Source organism: Octopus bimaculoides, chromosome 18, assembly GCF_001194135.2.
Source record: "Octopus bimaculoides isolate UCB-OBI-ISO-001 chromosome 18, ASM119413v2, whole genome shotgun sequence".
NCBI lineage: Eukaryota > Metazoa > Mollusca > Cephalopoda > Octopoda > Octopodidae > Octopus > Octopus bimaculoides.
This window is the reverse complement of record NC_068998.1, coordinates 40,899,578-40,907,205: the sequence shown is the minus strand read 5'-3', so window position 1 is coordinate 40,907,205 and position 7,628 is coordinate 40,899,578. Positions and strand designations below refer to the sequence as shown.

Sequence of the window (7,628 nt, the reverse complement as noted above, 5' to 3'; positions counted from 1 at the left end):
TATATAGGCGCAGGCATGGCTGTGTGGTAAGAAGCTTGCTTCCCAACCACATGGTTCCGGTTTCAGTCCCACTGCATGCCACCTTGAGCGAGTGTCTTCTACAGCCTCAAGTCAACCAAAGCTTTGTGAGTGAATCTGGTTGACAGAAACTGAAAGAAGCCCATTGTATATATATATATATGTGTGTGTGTGTGTATGTATATATTTATTTATGTGTATGTCTTTCTATCTGTGTTTGTGTCCCACCACTGCTTGACAACTAGTGTTGGTGTATTTATTTCCCTGTAACTTAGCAGTTCATCTTCAGAGATCGATAGAATAAGTACCAGGCTTAAAAGCATAAAAAATAAAGTATTGGGATTGATTTATTTGACTAAAAATTCTCCAAGACTGCCCCAACATGGCTGCAGTCTAATGACTGAAACAAGTAAAAGATATATATGTGTGTGTGTGTGTGTATATATATATATATATATATACACACATATACGCTGTGTATGCACACACAGGCATTACTGTGTCATCAAGAAGTTTGCTTCTGAACCATGGGGCTTCGGGTTAAGTCTCACTGCATTGCACCTTGCAATGTGTCTTGTGTCTTGTGTTGTAGTCCAAAACAAACCAAAGTCTTGTGTGGCTTTGGTTGACATAAACTGAAAAAGAAGCCCATCATTTATGTGTGTGTGTGTGCGTCTACATCTGCATTGGCTTCCATGACACTCATCTTGTTCCTGAAGTGTTTTCCTGCCAATAAACTGCCCACTCGCTTCCTACCATTGAAGTTTTGTGAATTAAGAGGTCCTTTACTTAAAACACAATCAAGGTTTAGTGTCAAGAAGGGTATCAGGCTTGGGCTAGTGTTTTCCACTATAATCCTGGGCCAACTAAAGCCTTGTGCATGGATTTGGTAGACGGAAACTGAAAGAAGCCCATTGTACATAAATGTGAGTGTGTGTGTGTTAGTACCTCTTTGTCTTGATATTATGTAAAAGTGTAAGTGTCATAGAAACAAATGAGGGTTGGCAACAGGAAGTGCATCTAGCTAGAGAAAATCCACCCCAGAAATCCATGTGGACATGAAAAAGTGGACACATGCACACATGTAATCATATTGGGTTGCCAGATAAATTCATTTTCTCAACTTGGCACTCCATCAACCATTTGTCTGAAAAGAGGTAAAGAAATCTATTGAAATTTCCAAAATGATAAACAAAAGTTGTAAAGGAAGAATAGGGTTTCAAAAAAAAAATAAATAAAAACATATATCACCACAATAAAAGTATTTCTCATTTAAAGTGGAAGTTGTGGAAGAGGGAGACCCAGGAATACATGGGACAAAGTATTGAAGGCTAATCTGAAAATGCCAAACTTTATGAAGATGACAGAGGAGCGAGATATGTGGTACATTGCTGTACTAAAGAACACCTGCCCACCACAACGGAATTGAGATTCTAAAACCAAAGTGCCACGTAAAAAGCATTGGTGTGGGTGCTGGTGTCACATAAAATAGCACTGGTGATGGTGCCACATAAAAAGTACCCACTACACTCTGTGGAACGGATAGCATTAGTAAGGACAACCAAGCTAAAACAAACTATGAAACCTGGTGTGGCCCCCTAGCCTTCCTTGTCAGTTCCCGTCAAGCTGTCCAACCCATACCAGATTGGAAAGCAGACATTAAGTGATGATGATGATTCAAGTATTTCAATTTCATTCCTTTATTTGGTAACTGAGAAAGCCAATCCTTGTACGACATTGACAGGAACAAAAATGGCAACTAAGAGCTGACAGAGGGTATGGCTGTTGTGTCTTGCATTCTTTACATTTTCACACACACACGCATAAAAATAACGGCATAAGAGCAATGACAAGTGGTGTGAATTTATATAAAAAACACATAAGAAGGTATATTAAATACCATACAAGATAATATCCTGATTTATTGACATATAGGCGCAGGAGTGGCTGTGTGGTAAGTAGCTAGCTTACCAACCACACGGTTCTGGGTGCAGTCCCACTGCATGGCACCTTGGGCAAGTGTCTTCTACTATAGCCTCGGGCCGACCAAAGCCTTGTAAGTGGATTTGGTAGGCGGAAACTGAAAGAAGCCCATCGTATATATATATATATATATATGTGTGTGTGTAACTTAGCGGTTCGGCAAAAGAGACCGATAGAATAAATACTAGGCTTCCAAAGAATAAGTCCTGGGGTCGATTTGCTCGGCTAAAGGCGGTGCTCCAGCATGGCCACAGTCAAATGACTGAAACAAGTAAAAGAGTATATTCTCTGTTTCTAGAGAAGGTAAACTTGGTGGCAAATGCAACCATCACTGAATAAGAAAAGGAAATAATCTCAACATAATTGGCATTCCATTGGAGCAAGGTTCACCAAACTATGGCCCATGGACAAGATCTGGCCCACGAGGTCACTTCATCCAGCCCACTGCCGCACTGTACCTTTTGTGTAAGTACCTGCAATGAGAGTTCATTTGCCTTTGGTTTGGCATCAATGTTTGTAACAACTTATGTCTGTGAGCAAACATTCTCAAAAATGAAGTATGTGAAGTCAGCACATCAAATGAGGTTGACTGACAAACATTTTGAAAGCAATTCTCTTGGTTGGATGCAGCAATTCCAAAGTAAATATTGATATCTTAAAAGCCAAACACCAGTTTCACAAATCTCATCAACCCTTTTTGCTGCTTAGTTTGTGAGATCCAAATACGTGCACACTGGGTGTGATATAACTATCTTATTGCTAACGTCGCCTTCTTTGATAACTTTTTGGTAAATAAATATGTTGGCTGTCTTTATATTTTGTGTATTCACTGTGTTGTGTGGAGGCGCAATGGCCCAGTGGTTAGGGCAGCGGACTCGCGGTTTCGATTTCCAGACTGGGCGTTGTGAGTGTTTATTGAGCGAAAACACCTAAAGTTCCACGAGGCTCCGGCAGGGGATGGTGGCGAACCCTGCTGTACTCTTTCACCACAACTTTCTCTCACTCTTACTTCCTGTTTCTGTTGTGCCTGTAATTCAAAGGGCCAGCCTTGTCACACTGTGTCACGCTGAATATCCTCGAGAACTACATTAAGGGTACACTTGTCTGTGGAGTCCTGAGCCACTTGCACGTTAATTTCACGAGCAGGCTGCTCCGTTGATCGAATCAACTGGAACCCTCGACATCGTAAGCGACGGAGTGCCAACAAATTCACTGTGTTGTATTGAACAAAATAATTATGCGGCCTACGCTCGTTATTCTCTCAGTTATCTGTCCCGCCATGGCAAAATGTTTGGTGACTCCTGCATTAGAGAAAAGACAGTCTGTTTTATTAATCTATGAAGACGAGGGTGCATGCTTCTGTCTGAATAAGCATCATTAGCACAGCAATTGCCCTTCAACTCCAACAAACATGGCAGGCATGGCTGTGTGGTAAGAAGTTTGCTTCCCAACCACATGATTCCAGATTCATTCCCATTGCATAGTGCCTTGAACAAGTGTCCTATACTATAGCCATGACCTAACCAAAGCATTTGTGAGTGAATTTGGTAGAAATTGAAAGAAGCCTATCGTATAGATAGATAGATAGATATCTATAGATAGATAGATAGATAGATATCATGCATAGAGCCGACCAGGTCCACCAGAACTCTCCAGCGCTTGCGGTCCTCTACCAGCCTCTCTACATCCTCTAAGGTGACGTTGAAGTACCAATTTTGAAGTATAAGTACTGGGGTCGATTTGTTCGACTAAACCCTTTAAGGCAGTACCATATCATAGCCACACTCGAAATCTTTTCTTGCACTCATGTTGCCCCCACTTCTATTTTATAATAATACGTATTTGTCTACATAATATGTCGTGTGAGTAAGGTTGATCGTGAAGTGAATGTAAGTGTACACGTGCCAAATCTGTCTAGACAAATTTCTATTCCCCTTTCTGTCTCACTCTCTCTCTGACCTTATTTGACCTACCATATGCCAGACAATATGTCCCCGAACCCTTTGCCACCCGAAAACCGCAGACGCAGTAAATTCTTGTTTAACTCCTCCTGTTCTCGCCTAGTAACGACATATAGATTGATAGACACGCCTGCAAGTCACTGGAGAAGCTTGATACGCGCTTTTCTGTCTGTCTTTACCTCCTCCTTTCATCTTTCCCCCACTCTCTCTAATAATTTTTGTTTTAACGAATTCCAACTTAGCTGGTTGGAAGCTTTCGACGCCTCTCATTTAACCTGGGTAGCCCGAATTGAAGTCGAAGGAAGAAGGCATGCTGGAAGCTAAATAATCTTGTTGACGACATGACGGTTTTGCAATTTCTTGCTAAACATGCACAGATGATTTGTTTACAGCATAGCCATAACGTGGCAGTAACTGAATCCTTAAAAACCAGTCTTCGGTGACGTCCACATCCGCTAATAAGACTAAGAATGATTTTTTTAAACATTTCTAAAAAGGGCACAGTTGATTTAATTGATACTACTACTACTATTACTACCAATAATAGTAATAATGTTTTCTTTGTCTTTCTTCCTCTCTTGTCTCCCTTTTCTACCTCTTGTTTTTCCTTCTCACTCTCTTTCTCTTTTTTTACACACACCACACTCTCATTATACACTACTCGTTTATCCTTTTCCTTCATCTTGTTTCTCTTATACCATCTTTTTCTCTTTCCTCCCCTTCCTCGATTTCCTGTTTTCTATTGAAAATGTCTTGCACACTTTTTCACTTCTCCTTCACTATCTTTCTTCTCTTTTCTTTTTTTGCGATCCTCTCCCTTCTACTCTCGTTTAACTAATTCTTTATCATATTTCTTCTCTCTCTCCTTATTTTATTGCTTTTCTTTTCTATACCTTTCTACTCATCCTTCTACATTACTTCCGTCTAATTTTTCTTTTTACTCCCTCTTTCATTACTTACTGCATTTCTTTTCTCTGTAGTAGCCGCTACTCCGTACTACTACATTATTATCGTTTTTTTTTCTCCTCCTCCTCTCACTGCAACTGTAATTCCTCCTTTTGACGCTTTTTCTATCTCTTCCTCTCCCTTTCTATTGTAGATATCTTTACTTTTCTCTTTCCTACCTTTACTTTCCTCACTCTTACTACCCTACTTTATCTCACTCTCTCATTAATATAGCTGTATGCATGTACATACATACATACACATGTGCCTATATGTATGGGAAAGCAATCTATTTATTATTTTATTGTTACTTTTTCTCCTAATTTATACTCGCGCGCGCAAAAATATCGGATTCTACACGCTTAGTTGCTACATTCATTATATATATTGACCATTTTCATATTTATAAAAAAAATAACAAAAGCCACATCCAAACGTATACACGCCCTTCGTTAGGAGTCACGTTTTGAGAGTAAGAGAAAGAAAAAAATAGACGGTAGATGGTAATAGTTACTTTAAATGAACTCTCGTTTCATTCTTTTTGCTTCTGCCTGACTTATTATTTATTGTTGGTACTTTGTCCCAGGTCAGCCCTGATCCATCAGACCTTATCTAAAAGTATACCATGCACTCCGTCTTACTTTGTAAAACAATAATGTGCGATTTGGCTGCATTTTCTAGCAGGTTTACCGGGTTGATAGAGATCTCGCCTTCCTTTTCTTCACTAACCTACCATTAATACTTAAATCACGTTATTGCTCTGTTGCTTTTTGCATTGTGAGTAAAAATATTTCCGAATATTTTGTGCGACTTTTGATATCGTGATGGGCGGGTGGCCCAAAGAGGGTTTTACTGGGGTGGGGGGATTTGTTATTTAAAACTTCAACACCTGGTCGAAGACGAGACCTGCTGCATAGTCGCACTGCATACCAGAAATAGCGGCTAAATCTCCTTCAAATCACACCCTAACGTCTTATTTTAAGAAGAAAAAAATAATGCCAAAACCACACTGCAGCACCTCTTATTGTGGTTATTCCAGCTATTAGAAATAGCAGCCAGACGGTCTTGAGGGAAAAAAAACTGATGGACAAATTCAATGTAATTCAAGATATGTCTGAAGGAGAAAAAAAGACAGGATAGTTACATACAGACCGACTTTTATCAGGTTTTCTTAATCAGGTTTGATGTGGGGGGTAAATATCTTACTTGCCATGCATAGAACAAACCTCTTACTTATCCTCACATTCCTAATCCCCCCCCTCTTGTCTCTCTCGCCCTGTTATATTCTTATCTCGCCCTCTCCCCCTAATCCTCTCTTGTTCCTCTTTCTTCAAGCTATTCTTCTCCCGCCCCACTTTCTCTCTTCCTCCTTATATTCCCTCCCCTTCTCTTTCTTTCTCTCTTCTCTCCTCCCCCCTCTTCAACAAGAAACCAACGTGGTCGTTCTATCCGATCGAAATAGCAGAGCAAATCTTTAATTCATTCCCAACCATCTTTCAAAACAAAATTGGCAACACACTGGAAAACGCAGTCCCAGATATACTGTCCGTCTTGTAAAATGGGATGGCCACGGCTGGAGCGTTTTCAACCAGAGTGAAATAATGAGGCTGGCGTCAAATGGCAACAACCACTACGGATCGCATTAAATTGCGTCCAACCACTTTGAAGTATTTCAAATTTTCTTCACTGATGTAACTTCTTTATTAAATTCTAGAAAAAAAAAACAGTCGGATGAAAATTTGAAATACTTCAAGAGGTTTTAACAAGATCCACCACTGCATTAAGTGTCTCCGTCATACCTAGACAAGAAGAAGCCAGTCTACTTTTATGATATTCTACTTCCAAACACTAATCTCCATCTGTCCTACCATCATCAAAACTGTTTGTCATGTCACACAACTACAAAGACATCCGCTCTACCACACATGCACACGTTATTCGTTCCATACCTTTCTCTGTCTTCCTCTTACCACTACCTCTCTCTCATATTTCTGTCTTTCTCTCACCACTACATCCCCCTCTCATATTCCTCTTACACACCACTCTCCGTCTTTTTCTATCGCCTTATCTCTTACCATGTCTTATAGCTACCTCCCACTTGTCCTCAAACCGGAATTTTATATTTCTTTTCTCTCTCTCTCTCGTTCTCTTTCTCTGTCACATCAACACCACTCTCCACTTCACACAATAACCTCTTTCTGTCTATCTCTTCCCTCCTCTCTTTCCCTACTAAACTCTCTTCCCCCTCTCTATTATATTAGCCTTTCACTCTTACTGAGATTACAATCTCACACCCAAGACGACATTTCATCCCAATCTATTTTTTTCTTCTCTTTCCTTCTTCATATAATCAAGACTAGAAAATCGACATACACATGTTCTCTCTATTACTATCCTTTCTCTTTTCCCCAACCAACTTCTGTCGCTTCTTGTCTCTTTCTTTCTCTAATTACAACCTGGCGATTGTCTCTTTCTCTCTCATTGATCGACATAACTACTTATGGGTGTCCCCCCCTTCATTTCATAGACACACTCAATGTGGTATCTGTATGTATGAATGTTATATATATACATGCGTTCCACCCATGCCACTACTGGTGATATCATCACATTAAGAATTTATCCACAGATGATATGAACAGTAGTGACATCTAACTTCAAATTTCAGTGTTTGAATGTTTCATATATATATATATATATATATATATATATACATATATA

At 39.7% G+C, this 7,628-nt stretch overlaps 1 protein-coding gene and 1 long non-coding RNA gene across 2 annotated transcripts in view; one reads left to right on the top strand and one right to left on the bottom strand.

Annotated features, from left to right (window-relative positions):
• LOC106881986 (paired amphipathic helix protein Sin3a) overlaps positions 1 to 7,628 on the top strand; it is a 162,218-nt gene that overhangs the window by 17,007 nt on the left and 137,583 nt on the right. The gene's annotated exons all lie outside the window — the stretch shown is intronic.
• Positions 348 to 6,133, bottom strand: LOC128249801 (uncharacterized). The gene is made up of 2 exons (XR_008265918.1): positions 6,056 to 6,133; positions 348 to 1,165 (listed from the first exon to the last, which is right to left on the bottom strand). It is a non-coding gene; the product is annotated as an uncharacterized LOC128249801 (long non-coding RNA).